General features: G+C 36.9%; 1 protein-coding gene across 3 annotated transcripts in view; it reads left to right on the top strand.

The window, feature by feature from the left end:
• smurf1 (SMAD specific E3 ubiquitin protein ligase 1) overlaps positions 1-15,469 on the top strand; it is an 84,069-nt gene that overhangs the window by 597 nt on the left and 68,003 nt on the right. The gene's annotated exons all lie outside the window — the stretch shown is intronic.

Raw genomic sequence — 15,469 nt, 5'->3', positions numbered from 1 at the left:
TTTTATTGCTCGGAGACTTCCCAGAAATCAGCCTGTGTCGTTTCTTGTCGGATGCCTGTGGAGTTTCTCAAGTCCTAACATTAAAGGAAAATAGGTTCCAATGGAAAGGACATGAGCAAACGTTGGAGCTGCCTGTGTAGGATGTTGTGAAGTTTACTGGATTTGTGATTACGGTCTTCGATCGGCCAGACGTGTTGATTTCACGTTATTTTTAAAAAATATCTCACTGCCCGATTGTACTCTTAAGACATTCTGAATTTGTCCTGGGTTGGCAGAAATCTGGGGGCTCTGGCAATATATCAATTTTTACAGATTTCTTAGGATTTTCACTTCATTGATTGGGAATTGAATGGGTCTCTTTTCATCATGATCAAACTTTGCAGTTTTGTATCTTCGTTTCCTGCGGTTAACAGGCTGAGTTAGAGGGGGAAGTAAAAAAATCTCCTTGTATTCCAAGCAATTTGTGTGATATTATTGTCCCTTTCACCAGGATGTGGATATAAAAGATCAAAGTAAATCCTACACCCAGTATTAATTCATTTGAAACACATCAACTTTTAACTTGTTTCTTCCCCTCTCTGTCATTGAACTACTTTGCATTAAAAAAAAACTTTTCCATACTTTGACAGAAACAGCCTGCAAGCTTAATCCTGTTGTATCTTGATTTTATTTTTGTGTGTGTGTTATGAAAAAGTGACCTGTTTCTGAATTGTCTTGAACTGAAGATTGTATATCTTTCTCCTTGAAATCCTAGTGTTTGTGGTGCCATAATTTTTGCAGGGCAAAATTTAAAGTTTTGAAGTTTGGATATGCAACTAAAGACTGGCAGTTTGTATTCAAGCCAGTGATTCTGAACTCACTCTATCATCACGTTACTGCTCTTGTTCATCTCGGTGCTGGAGTTGATAAAAGAGTGCAATACAGGAAGAATACAAGTTGTCACTGACCTCCAATCAGAATCACTCTTTCACTACAACCATTTTTTTTTGACCAAGCCAACCTATCAAATTCCCACGAATCTCTTCTGAATCTCCCTTCCATGAGGAACCTTTTCAAATGCTTTAGTGAAGCCCATGTAGACAGCATCCACCGTTCTACCTGCAGCATTTATCATTATCACCTCTTCAAAAAAAGTCAGCTAGGTTTGTGAGAAATAGCCTTGAATGTAATGCTTCTTGTAAATTGTGGCCACATAATACCTTGTTCTGTCAGTAATAGAGTGGTTGCCTATTGGGTCAAATGAACAAGGGTGTTGGATCATTTTAATTTCTGTGTACTAGGGATCTGGTAATTTGTTGGACATTGCTGATGAGGTATTTGGATGGTGGGCTGGTTTTGAGAAGTAATTAATTTGCCCATGTCTGCCTGGCTTCTGTGTCTAAGGCAGTGTAAGATTGACCCCCAAGATTTTGATATGAGACTTTGCTGTGATCATCCTCTTAAATGTAGGTATGAATTTGCTGTAGAGTAGTTAAATGGCATTAAAATGATCTGACACCTGTTAGTGCATGATTTAGATATACCTGTAAATTGATGCAGACTGCTTCATAATTGTGGGATTTTGTGAATGGAAGTAAGTGTTTTCACAAAACCAGAGTGCAGCTCTGGATATAAAGGAAGGAATTAAGATAGTATTGAATTTGGTTAGGTAATGTTGTGAAATTGATCTTGAAGGTCACAATTATGTGGTGTACAACTTGGTTGTTACAGTTGCACTTGCACAAAAATAAAAAAAAAGCATCCCATTATGCTTCATTCCTACCTATGCTTTGAAACGATGGAAAGGTTGTTGACTTATATTGTGACTTCCATTGGAACTTGGATCTTCAACAGTTTAGCCAGGAAGTTGTCAGTCATTGCATTTTCTGGTGTATGTTCAGATGTTTCTTGTTGGCAGTCCAATCACATTATTCCCACATTATACCTATTTCAGTGAGAAGGATTCATTTTGCAAGCAGTCCAGCAAGTTAGCTCTAACATGCAGACAGAAATGCAAAGTAGAAGAGCACATTAATAGCATGTTGTGTTCAGTGAAAGGATCAATGAGTGCATTGCAAGAGCGGTATGAGATAACAATTATGAAGTTCATTTACAAGCCCGATTGTAGGGAAGAAACTGTCGTTGAACTGGATGGTGTCTTATCTTGCAGTTTTTATTGGATTTAATTGCATCCCTCTCTCTAGAGAAAATTAGGTGTTCAACTTCTAAAAAGAGTTTAAATAAAGTTTTCTTTTTGTGGTTTTTTTCAATTGTTTTCAAAACTTATAGATTAATTATTTTTGCTTTTTAAATTTTTTATTTTTTTTGTCCTTCTTCACTGATTGAACTATTGAAATTAGTAGTTGATGCCTGGTTCTGATTGCCATCACTCAGTTAATAGATAATAGTTATAGGTTTTTTCCTTTTTTATCAACAACATGGATCATGTGTATCTTGTTTTCCATTGTTTACTATCTGTAATTTTAATTTACCTTTACCTGAACATAATATCATTATGTATCTATGTATTTGATTATTATTTTCTCAAAACCAATAAAAAGATTGAAAAAGAAAGATGTCGTCACCACCTTCTGCTGCTGCTTCTAATCTTGGGCAAAGCAGCTTCTGCACCATACTGTGATATATCCAGATAGGATGTTTTCAATGGCACGCCTGCCCAAGTTGTAAAGGGATATGGGGAACATGCCAAACTTCCTCTTCCTTCTAAAGAAGTAAAGGTCTTAGTGCACTTTCTTGACCATCTCCTTGATGTGATTAATTCAGATGAAGTCACTGAAAAGGTTTACTATGCAGAGTTCTACTGTCTCCACTTCAGCATTTGGACAGGGGAGTGGGCTTAACCTCCCTCTTGAAGAGTATGATCAGTTCATTTGTCATGCTGACATTGACAGATTGGTTGTTATCTTGGCACCAATCTTCCTGCATTCCATCTCATTTATTTGATATCCATCTTGCAACTATGGTATCATTGGTCAACGTAATAATAGAGATGGAGCAGATGTGGAATGAATGAAAGTGGCTGAGGTCGGAATCTCATAGAGTCAAAATGGTGCTTGGCACTACTTGATTAAGATGATTACAAATACTTTGGCTCACATTTTGGTTTCACCTGCAGGACTCTGCCCTTGTTAAGGTCTAGGATGTTTGCAGGGTTCCCTACTTCCTTTTTCTATTTAATTTTCCCACTGATGTAAAATTTATTTTCAAATATTTTTACTAATTTCAAATATCATGCATATACCAAACATTTATGGAATGCATAGTAGTAGTAACAAATGACAAATTTAATAACTTATCAAATATTTATGGAATATATATCTTAATAATAAATGACAAATTTAACTCAACAAGCTATAAAGCACATATAACCATAATTCAAAATTATAACTGAAAAAGAGAGAGGAAAAAAAATCTACGTATGGCATAATTCTAACCTATTTCCTCACTCAAGGTATATGACTAAAGAAAGTATGTACTTCGTTCTAGAATAAAGCAACAAAAGTTTAAAAAAAAATTAAAATAGTTATATTTAGAGGTTAGGAAAGTAATTCAATGGTCCCCACAAAGAAACTTTATATTTAAATTATTAATTGAATATCTTATCTTTTATAAATGTAAACAGGACATGATGTTCCTAAGCCATTGAGCATGAGTAGGTGGGGCAGCATCCTTCCATCGAAACAGTATTGCACATCTTGCCAGGAGGGATGCAAAAGACAGACATTTAATTGGAGTTAGAGGAATATCATCTTTTCCAGTGATACCAAAAAAGAGCAATCAGAGGATTAAGTTCCAAATTTGCATTTAAATTAAGAATAGAGTTTGAAGCACCTCCCTTCAATATTTTTTGAGACTAGAACATGACCAAAACATATGAATTATAGAAACCTCTTCTCTTAGATTTATCACAATAAGGATTTGCATCTGAATAGATATGAGATCATTTAACTTTAGACATACGGGTCCTATGTACAACTTTAAATTGTAATAAGCAATGACAAGCACATAAGGATGCAGTGTTAACCAGCTTAAAAATTATATCCTAAACTTCATCTGATAATGTAATATTTAAATCCTGTTCCCAGGTATTTTTAATTTTAACTAGAGGGCCATGTCTTAAACCACCAACGTAAGATTTAATGTGGCACAACTGCAGAATTTGATCTGAATTATTGTTTGCGGGTTTTCTTGGATCTCAGGTAGCCTGAGAGCTCATTGTGAACTAGTGATTAGCATATATGTGGCCTTTTGTTGTAATTTCGCTGCCTTACTCTTTCATTTTTGTCCTTAATAGTATTACTCTATGTAGTTCAGCCTCCTTACTTTTTTTTTAATCTCTTTTTGCATATTTACCCTAAACCACTCTTTCCCAATCCCTCCTTGTCTCCGTTTTTCCTGGACCCCACTTGTGACCAGTGCTTTCGTTAGGTTCATTTGAGTAATATCTGAATGTCAGCTTGTGGCTGAATAATTATTTGGAAGCTTTTTTATTTATTACCTCCATCTATTTTGTAGGTAGAAGAAATAATCTAATAATTAGACAACAAATATTTTGGGTCCAAATATGTATTGTGACGGAGTATATAGATATATATATATAGATATGTTTTTGGGAGATAAATTGGAAAAGGTTTGTTAGAATAGGTTGCATAAAAACACTTTTAAAAACAGATCTTATTTGAAATACTGGAACTCTGCTTATGCTAGACATATCTGGGCCTCCGTCCCTTTGCAAGAGCTTTGAAGAGTGCTCAAGAAACTTCACTAATGGATTATTGTTTACAAAAGGCAACAGATGAAAGAGCATGTCGGAGCCTCTGCTGTCTGGAAGAGAGCTTGCTGTTCTAGGAGGGTCATGTGATTTTTGCAAGCAAAGAGGGTCAAACAGTCTTTCTCTCAGAGAGAGATCACTTGTACAGTGTTACAGCCAGCAGAAGTAGCTGGGACTGGAACAGGACAAGCTGGCAAGCTTGTGGAAAGTCCCAGTTGGAAGACTGGTTCAAAGCCCTTGTGGTTCATGCTGTTTCACTTGGAATAAGGGAAACAAGAAGGAATTCTGTGAAAGAAAGAGGTTATCGTCTGGAGAACCCTGATGGGGGCAAGTTTCATCAGCAAGACCCTGGAGTGTCTGATTAAAAAGAAATCAGTTGTGGATGTCTTGGAACAACAAATCTCTCTCTGAAAACCGACAAGAACCTTCCTGAGGAGTGACCATTTACTCTTTAAGCACCAAAGCCTGGTGAACTTTATAAATGTTAAATTCTGTGCACAGTATAAGAATTTGAAGAAACATGGAAGCCATTTATTCAATATTTTTATATGATGCAGGCTGATCCTTTCTGAATCCTTTTCAACTTTTTTTTGTGAGTTATAGAGGAGTGGAATTAACCACAAAATAATTGCTTAACTGCTGAAACATGGTAGCCCAGCTTTTTTTTACTTTTTGTTTTGTTTCTTAGTTAGGGGGATGTTTTTGTAATAAAATTTAATTCCTTTTCATGTTTGGCCTTAAAGAGGTTGAGAGGCTCAGTTTACATATGTTGCTCGAATTCTATGTTTGTAAATGTTAACCGTTGTTAATGCAATCCTAATCTCATTGTATCATTCTTGTGTTTATTAAACTAAAACAATTAAAAAGAGTGAAAAAGAAAAATAATTGTCTGTGCTCTGTGGCTGTCTCCTGAACCTTTCTGGAATGTTTGGATGTTGCTTCATTTGATCTATAATATATAGAGAGAATAGTGAATCATTTTGTAGAACCATGCTCTTCTGGCAAAGGTCAGAGAGTATGAACGAAGAATCATGTGAATATTATATTTATCATTTTTTCAATGTCAAGCCAAGATGGAGCAGTAAATACAAGATGTAATGTTTGCCCTCTGCTTTTCACTCCAAATGAACAACTTTGGAGAATCCTTTGGATTAATCAGTTTTATAAATGTTTAGTAAATGTTATGCAGTGTTTAGAGTGTTTCATTTGTGATATTTAGATGGTACAAATTTAAATTGCACAGTGGCAAAGAAGGCCAGCTTGTGCTTGATGTGATCTGCCCGAGAAGGTAGATGAAGTTATTTTGAATGTTTTGTTGATCCACCTTACAAAACCAAATCACTATTGTACCTTCCTTACAATTGCCAGAATTCCTTATTTCTCTGGGGTCATTCTGTAAATTGAAAGATAACATTTGGCTTCTTACCCCTACTCCAGCAATTCTATAAAAACCCTCTCTGCTTTCTAATCTGCCCTTGCCACCAGCAATATCCAAAAAAAAATTGTTGGGTTTCTTTTCCAACAAAAATGTATATCTTGTTTAGTTGCCTTGCAATATCATCCTCTCCCAAACTCAAACCTACTCAAGACTTTCCTGCCTTCATTTTTATCTTGTTTCTCTATTATCTCTTCTATCACCTATGATCTTGCTTCTTTCATTTTCTCCACACCTTACCCTCTTAATTCTATTCCAATCATGTTCTTCCGATCCACTGTTCTTAGAAGGATGTAAGTGAACCAAGGAAAAGTCAGAAAATTCTGGAAATATTCTGTAGGTTTGACATCTGATGAAGAGTCTTCAATCTGAAATATTAATTCTTTTTCTCTTTCAATGGGTGTGGTCTAATCTTCTGAATATTTACAATATTTTCTGATTTTAATCTTAGTTTTGTAACCTTATAAATGATTATTCTGATGGAGTTTGCTTTATTATGGCATTAAAAAAATCCAAAATAGTTTCATAAGTTACATCCTATGAAATGTGTTTCTTTCTCCATTCCCAATGAATGACATGGTTGATCAAAATCCTCTACTGGTTCTTCACTGTTCTGTGGAGTGGGCTTTTACTTGCTTAGTTCCATTCCTCCCAATCCAGTTCTTACTGAATAATCTTATTTGTTTTCTCCACCTACTTTTTTGCTCTTTTGATTAAGTTTGCCAGGGATCTGAATCTGACGAGGCCATTATTATACGCCTGGTTCATCATGTTTCACATTCAATTCTGCTTTGTCATCGCTTCAGCAGAGCCTTGTCCAAACTAATCTCTACAACTCCCCCTCCCCCACCCCACTGCCAACCAACATCGTCCTCCCACACTTCCCAGTTGCCTTTGTTTTGCAGGAACATGTCTCAATTCCAGATGGTTCAATTTTAAACTTTGGGAGAGCTAGTTTGGCTTCTGATCCCACTAGTGTTTCAACTTTTTCTTTTGTGTTCAAATCTTTCTGTGGTTGAGTTCCGACTAAGAGCCGCAGTTCTGAAACATTAACTCTTGTAAATGCCCAACCTACTAAGTGCTTCTAGAATTTTCGATATTTTTGTTTTCAGATTTCCAGCATTGGCAGTGTTTATGATCTATCTGCGGCCTTGCATGTCACATTGTGTAATCTCTTGACATTCCCATGTAACAAGAGGCATGCAGGAAATATTGCCTTACCAGACCAAAGATCAAGATTTGGATTCCAAGAATGACTATAAAAAGATCTTGCTCCTTTTCAAGCATACAATTACATTATTGTTCCCCTTTATTCAGAGAATATTGATCTGTAAAGCTAAGCTATAAATGAAAATGGTCTAAAATATGAACAAAGCTCTTTACATTTTCAAGAGTGAGAAAAATATGGCATAGTTTTATTTATCTAATTTACTTGACGAGTGCTGCTTTTGGGAAATATTAATTGAAAATTTAGAGTCTTATGGATGTTATGACAATTGTAGCTTTTATGTCTGAAATTTCTTGGTTACGAGAAGGATCAATGTGGTGTTAAATAAGGCTTAAGGCTCAGAGTAGACCATCGTTTCCCTAAATGGTGGCACAAGCTTGAATTAAAGAGCAAACACCACTCTTTATAAACTTATTCATGCACCCGTTGAATGAATTTTTCAGTGCATAGTAGATTACTGCTATAATTTCCCTTGGAAATGTAAAGTTCATATTTTGTATGATTTCTAAAGCAATTACACTAGACAACGAATATTTTGCTTGCTGAACACTTTTGGGTGTGTTTTATGAATTTTGGGCTGCTGATCACAAAAATCACCTTAAAAGTTTCCTATAACATACTTTTTTTTAAGGTATAACCTATTTTTGTGATTTCCTGTCATATTTTAAGTCTACTAGCATATGGCCCACAAAGCAAGCTGTTTTGGTCAGTCCAAGCATGCTGGTTACACATTCAGAGCAAGTGCCATTAACATGTTGTCTTAGGCCTGGGTCTGCTTAGTCAAGATAGATGCAGACAGGCGATAAAAGCAGCTCACGTATACAGATGTTGTGCATTATATTGATATAAATTGAATGCATATTGATCCAAATGTTCTATAAGTGTTTAAATGACTTGCATAAACATATTTGCAAGAAATCTAGCAGCTAGAACATTGAATTATTTGAGTATCTCTATAGTAACAGCCTTTAGCTAATCTTTTCTGTTTGTTTAATATAAATAAGGTTAGTTTTGAATTGGCTAGTGTGCTGTGTATAACCATGGGCAATGTAGGCTGTTCAGATAATTTCTTTGACCGAGTACTTTTGAAAGTATTGCCTGTTTATTAACAGTTTTTAAGTATAGTTTAATTGTTTAATAGTTCATATTAACAGTGGGAAAAAAACTCAATGCTGCTTTAGAATGGACTATTCATTGAATGAGTCAAAATAACAACACCTGCATGCTGCTCAAATGATAATAAAAGGAAATAGTCACGACATTTAGACAAAGAACATTTTGGACTATTGACTTGCTAGTCAATAAAAGATGGAATTGAAGACATAGAAAGTTGGAAATTGGATTTGAAAGAGAAGACTGGATCAATTGGGCTCTGTTTAGAGCAGATCGATAAGGAGACACAAACATCAACGTCTAAGACCATTGAAGAAGCGGTAAGATTTCTGTGTGTTTATTACAGATTAGAACACAGTTTGGTGTATTGGCTCCACTTGTGCTAAGAGGACTATTTTGGTTTTGGAGTTGTTTTTCTGAATGTTTGATGTCTTGAATGTGACGGTCAGCTGAATGGATAAGATGGTAGCTGCCGCACCTAGGGAGCTATGTGTCGAGAAGATGAAGAATGCAGAACTTTAAAGAAGAATCGCCAAGTCAACAATTAGATACAAATGGAAACAAAGTGACTCTTCAAGCAAGACTGAAGGAGGAAAAGAAAAGCAGAAGGTTTCAACTGCTGGGATATAGATCCCACAGAATTACTACAAAAAAAATGTAATAGAAACCAAGACCAGCCATATAGAGCTGGGTGAAGCTGTGTCACACGATGCTGGTGAGGGGGATGGGTAAATCCAAAATGGAAACAGTCCGATATTAAGGCAATGCCTGACTCGCAGGATAAAATAGGACCTAAGGATGGTGTGTCAAATGCTGGAAGCAAGCAAAGTAAGAGGAGTTCTAGCTCAGGCTCCAGAACTTCAAGTACTGAATCATTTAAAGATTCAGGTAGACACAGCAGCTGTTGATGCAAATAAAGAATTTCTTCACATTAACTGTCTCTGGTGTTTTTCTAAGTTGAATTTAAAGAGATGAAAGGAGCAGCAATTGCTTGAAGAGAGATGTAACTTTGAACAGCAGGAGGAACAGTCACAGAGGGAACAGGTACAACTGGATCTGGAAACAAATTGCTTCTTTCAGGTTGAAAGCTCTAAAGTAAATTAATGAAAGCATTAAGTTTTGATGAAAGACTTCAGAAAAAAAAAACTATTAATTACCCAGGCTGAACCAGTGATAGAATCACAAGAAAGGCCTGGTCCTAAAATAGACAGGTCTAGGCACGGGGCTGAGGCAATGACAGAACCACATGAAGCGCTTGGTCAAGGCCTAAGAAGATTAATACTCAGTGCTGAGTCAGTGTTGTAGCCACAATATGTGCTTGGTCTGGTGCCATGCAGGTTAAGCCATGGGCCTGAGCCAGCACTGCAGATGTGCAAGATCCCAAATTAATTGGGTTGATCCAAGGAGCCAGAGATCAAACCCAAATGATGGCTGCATTGGACAGAAATGGGAGCCAGATGCATCTTGTGGAGAATCATACCAGGGGCTCCCAGCAAGTATTAGAAATCCGGATGAACAAAGTAACGTATGCCCTGGCATTGGCAAGACAAGATGAGATAGCTGCATCATTAATGCAGTTACATACTCTCTTTGCTGAAGAGGGAGATTCCAATTTTTTATGGTGACCCTCTTGAATTCCAATTGTTTATGAAAAGCTTTGAAAACGGTATTAAAATTAGGTATTAAGTCAGGAGAAGTTTCTTTATTTTGCAACAATTCATGAAGGGCCTCAAGAATTCATATGAATCCTGAATTAGGATTCAAGCAGGCTAAGTGATTACTAGAGAAGCATTTTGGTGACATGTAATGAATTTCTAGAGTTTATATGCAGAAGGCTCTTTCATGGGACTTGATAAGACATGAATGGTTTACAAGATTATGTCCTCTTTCTCAGAGGATGTTGCAATGTCATGACGGAGATGGCTATCTTCGAAAGCTTGACATATTTCAGAATATGTTAAACATTATAGATAAATTACACAACCGGATGAGGAAATTATGGAAAATACAAGTTTTTCAATACCAAAAAATACCATGTGACAGCAACTTGTAAGGATTTGGTGGAGTTCATTGAAGGACAAGTGGATAGTGTCACAGATCCAGTGTATGGAATTAAAGGTACTCAAACAGTAAGTAAAGAAGTTGGAAAGTCCAAATCGTATCCTCAACCAAAGTCGAAGAAAAGTAAATTTCCCAGTTATCTTACAGTGGTGGATAAAGGAATTAAGGAAAAGGAAAGTTCGCCTGTTGAAAAGAAGTATTTGTTATGTAATGATAAGCACAATTTGGAAAATTGTGCTCAAATGGAAAAGAAGACGCATAATGAGAAAATTGCTTTTTATTGAAGGAAAATGGAGTGTGTTTTGGCTGTCTTTGTAAAGGACACATCAGCAAAACCTGCAAAAATGTGACTCAGCTGTGATTCTATGTAATCGAAAGCATCCTAAGATTCTACAAATCTTCAAGAAAAAGAAGAATACTGAAAAGGAACAAACGTGGATGAAAGAAGCTGATGAAAACCGTACTGAAGCTTCAGTATTGACAAGTGGTCTTACTGGGGCTGGTTCAGACAACTGTAAACTCTCAATAGTGCCAGTACAAGTTAAGGCCAAGGATGTGAATGCAACGGTATGTTCACATGCGGCTCTTCACCTGGGTAACACTGCGTCATTTTGCAATGTGGGGGTTATTGAAAAAAGCTTGATCTTGAAGGAAAAAAAACACAGATTCTATTGAAAACCATGGGAATAAAAAAAGTAATTGAAACTAACATGATTTCAGGGTTAGTGGTTGCTGGAATACACAGCGACAATTTTTGTGATCTTCTAGAAATATACATACAGAAGACTATGCTTGTGCATCAAGGAAACATTGTAGCGGTAGCTACATGGAATGAATTCGAGCAGAAACCACAAGCCGAGGGTTTTGTTTTCAGCTGTTTAATCAAAAGCCCGCAAATCCCGCCCCCGCGTCGGCTGTGACGCGATGACACAGCTGAGGGCACGCACGATCCCCTGGCCACAAGGGAGCCCAAACCAGCGGTGCCATCTTGACGCGGTTGTTATACAGAGAGCCAGTTCACCTGCATTGTGATATGCGCCGCCACAACATCCCACATCAAAATGATGTGGATCAGTGGTCATATTTGAAGGTTTATGTTACCAGAGGATAGTTCTGAGATAAAGATGCTAATTGGTTTAAAAACACCAAAGGCTCTGAAACCAATAGAAGTAATACTGAGAGTGAGAGATGGACCTTGCACTATTAAAATATGCTTGGATGGACAATCAATGGACCATTCGAAAGGAAGTATTATATTGCTCAGAAGCAGTCAACAACAAGTGTTAATACGATATCTATTGTGAAACTTAGTGAACCATTGAAACAACCATTCAAGATAGATTTTCCTGAAAACCTTAATAATAATCAAAAACCTCCAGATGCACCAGCAAGCAAGATCTTGAAAAAATCTTTCAGCATGGTTCAAAATGAACTAATACAGAAAATTGCGCTGATGGTATAAAGGAGCATTTCATTGGAGGGCAGTTGCGCTTTATTGTCCGAGTACAAAATGTTAAGAAAGGGACTTAGAAATATTGTATATTCCAGAAAACATTGACTAAAAGGGTTTTAGCTTTGTACTTGGAAACAAAACTGAATCTGATGATTCTTCAGTTTTGAAAGTAACCAAAAGAGAAGATCAGAGAGCACTTGACAAAAATGGAGAATTAATTGTAAACAGAATTCGTTAAAACCAAGCAGAAGAAAAGGATAACTGCTAAAGAAATGAATGCAGTGATTGAAGGAAGGGAATTAGCCTTATCAAGATACAAAGTTAGCTGTATCAAGTTAAAAGAGAACAAGTAATTGTTTAATGACACAAGACAACTGACTGAAAAGTAATGAAGAATTTACTTTGAAGATAAAGAAAGAAATATTACATTTCAGCATGTAAGAAGCAAGGTGAAAAAGTTCAAACATCGCATGTATACCACAGAAGGGCTGAAAACAGGTGTCAATGCATCAAATAACCTTTTTACTTCAAGTCAAGTTACTAGCTTCTCAGAAGGTAATGGGAGAATTACTTTCTAATTGAAAGAATTAGATGCAGAGAGAGAATCTAATAAAAGACTTCAAGATCGTTATAATTATGTTTGTACTATGAACCTGGTAACAGTAAAGGGAGTGCAGAACCCAAGGAAATTTTAGGGAGATTGGGATTTCTGAATATTGGATAGTGCAGATGTTGGAGAGGGTTCAGAGGTGGTTCACAAGGATGATTTCAGGAATGAAGCGTAATCATGTGAGGAGGGTTGACAGCTCTTGGCCTGTACTCGTTGGAATTTAGGAGAATGAGTGGGTGTCTCATTGTAACATTCGAATATTGGAAGGCATGAACAGAATAAAGGCAGAAAGGTTGTTTCCCTTGGTGAACAAGAGGGCACAACTTTATGATTAAAGGGCGTCCACTTAGAACAGAGTGGATACATTTTTTCAGCCAGAGGGTGGCGAATTTGTTGCTACAGGCCAGGTCATTGGGTGTATTTAAGGCAGATATTGATTGGTTCTTGATAAGACAGGGCATCAAAGATTATGGGGAGAAGGGTGGGCAGTGGGGCTGAATAGGGAAAATGGTTCAGCTCATGATTAAATGGTAAGGCAGACTTGATGGGCAGCATAGTGTAATTCTGCTCTTGGCATTTTACTATATATTTTCTGACCTTGTTATTTGGCCCATGCTATCCACGCAGTAGTTTCATGATCCAAATGACCTTATTTTCACATTTTCTGCTGTAAATCTATTAACAAAATTCTTTATTCTCTTCACATATAAATAAAGAAATGTAAACAAACTCTGCATGCAGAGAATAAAAAAAAATCAATAAAGTGCAAAATTAAGAGTCCTTAATGAGTCCACGAATGAGTTTATTGTTGATGATTATAATAATGGAGGGGTAGCAGCTGTTCTTAAACTTTCATATCCGTAACTGATTTACAAATTTTATGTTGAGGTAGAGAAAATTGGTAATACTTTAACCAGCAAAACCTCTAAGGTGGAATATTGATAAATATGTCCAAAATTGTGTTTTCTGCAGTTTAAATTTTTAAGATCCTTGTAACAGGGTTGGATGGAAGAGGAAAAACTACAGGAGTAAAGAGATGGTTTATTTTCACATAGAACAGTAACAAAACAAATTCAGTTACTATTATTCCAACTCCCTCTGCAACTTTTAATGTTTACAGGGGTTGACTGCAGCTTCTGCTCCAGATTGATCTGTAGTACAATTAAAAACCCTGTTACCTGGAACTGGCAAAAAATTGTGGCAAATAAATAGATAAAAAAATACAGAAGTTTAAAATTGTCGCACCTCACTGTTTGCTAATTATGCAACACGCAATCTCAAGCAACTGGAAAATTTACTTATCTGGCATCTACCAATCCCCATAGGTGCTGGAAACCAGGGGTTTTACTTTGTGGATATTATCAGTTGAATATTCAAAGAGCCCGTAGGAAGGATTAATATTTCACGGCAGAGTAAATATGGCCACTTCTTGGCAACACCACCATAATCTGTGATTTGCTGAGATTTCAACAATTTGCATTTAAGGCCTATTGCCTCTTTTTTAAAAAAGATATTCAGTTTCCAAAATCACGAACTTTATTTTGAATCTCCCAGCTGCTTGCCTTTGCAATCATAATTTGCTAATTCACTGTTATTGCTTTCACCTTCGTCATTTTTTGTTGCCTAACCAAACATTGTGCTTTTTGAGGGTCTTTTTATCCCTTTGGCTTTTTGAACCTGAGCAATGTAGAGAGCACCTGAATTTCTGCTTCAAGATCATCTCCCCTGCAAGCTAAGGAATTGATTGTGGACTTCAGGAAGGGAAAGGCAGGAAAGGGCAAACCAGTCCTCATCGAGGGGTCAGCAATTGAGAGGGTGAGAAGCTTCAATTCCTGGGTGTCAACTTCTCCGAAGACCTATCCTATGACCATCATGTTGATGAAATCTTGAAGAAGGCATGATGTATTGATTACTATATTTCATTAGGAGTTTGAGGAGTTTTAGTTTGTTACCAAAGCATTCTGACTATGCACAAGACAGGAAAAGGCTACAGAGGGTTGTAAACTTGCCCAGCGCCATCATAGACATTAGTCTTCTCTCCATTAAGGACATTTTTAAGAGGTGGTGCCTCAAGGAACCCTCTTCTGTCATCAAGGATCCACACCACCCAGGCCATGACCTTTTCTCACTGCTACCCGCAGGAAGGGGTACAGGAGTCTGATGCGCTCAGTGTTACAAAAACAGTTTCTGAATGGATGATGAACCTATGGACACTACCTTAATTTGGCTCTTTTTGCATGAGTTGTCTATAAATCCTGTATTTACGGAATTGTAATTTTTCATCTTATCCTGCCTAATATTGCTGTGTCAAAGCAACAGATTTAAATGGCACATGTTCAGGACAATCAGGCTAATTCTGATTTTGATTCAAGACTTCACAATTTTAATTCCATTCTTAGCAATCCCATCTCAGAAACTTCAACAGAGCTAGTTCTATTCCTTGATGGATTCATTCTTGATCCTTCCATTTAATCAACTGCTGCTATTGATGACTGCATCCATCACCATCAACATTCATAATTCCTTTATTGTCGTGTAATTAAAAACAATGCAATATTACACGGAATTTGCTTTTGTCTGTCATCAGGTAGACAGATTCTCCATCAGCAGAAATTGCCTGAAGCTCCTCTTAGAGTCAGAGAAACAGAAGCAAAAGAGAGTCTCCTCAGTCACCAAGGGTCTGTGGCTTCGTCTCTAGCACTGCCACAGCCACACAGTCCAGTCAAACCATCAGCAGCCTGAGTTCCAGATCAGAACCTGCGACACGATCAGGACAACCTCTGCACCCTCCTACATCC

This window comes from Narcine bancroftii, chromosome 12, assembly GCF_036971445.1.
Source record: "Narcine bancroftii isolate sNarBan1 chromosome 12, sNarBan1.hap1, whole genome shotgun sequence".
Taxonomy (NCBI): Eukaryota; Metazoa; Chordata; class Chondrichthyes; order Torpediniformes; family Narcinidae; genus Narcine; species Narcine bancroftii.
This window is presented reverse-complemented; position numbering and strand designations above follow the sequence as displayed.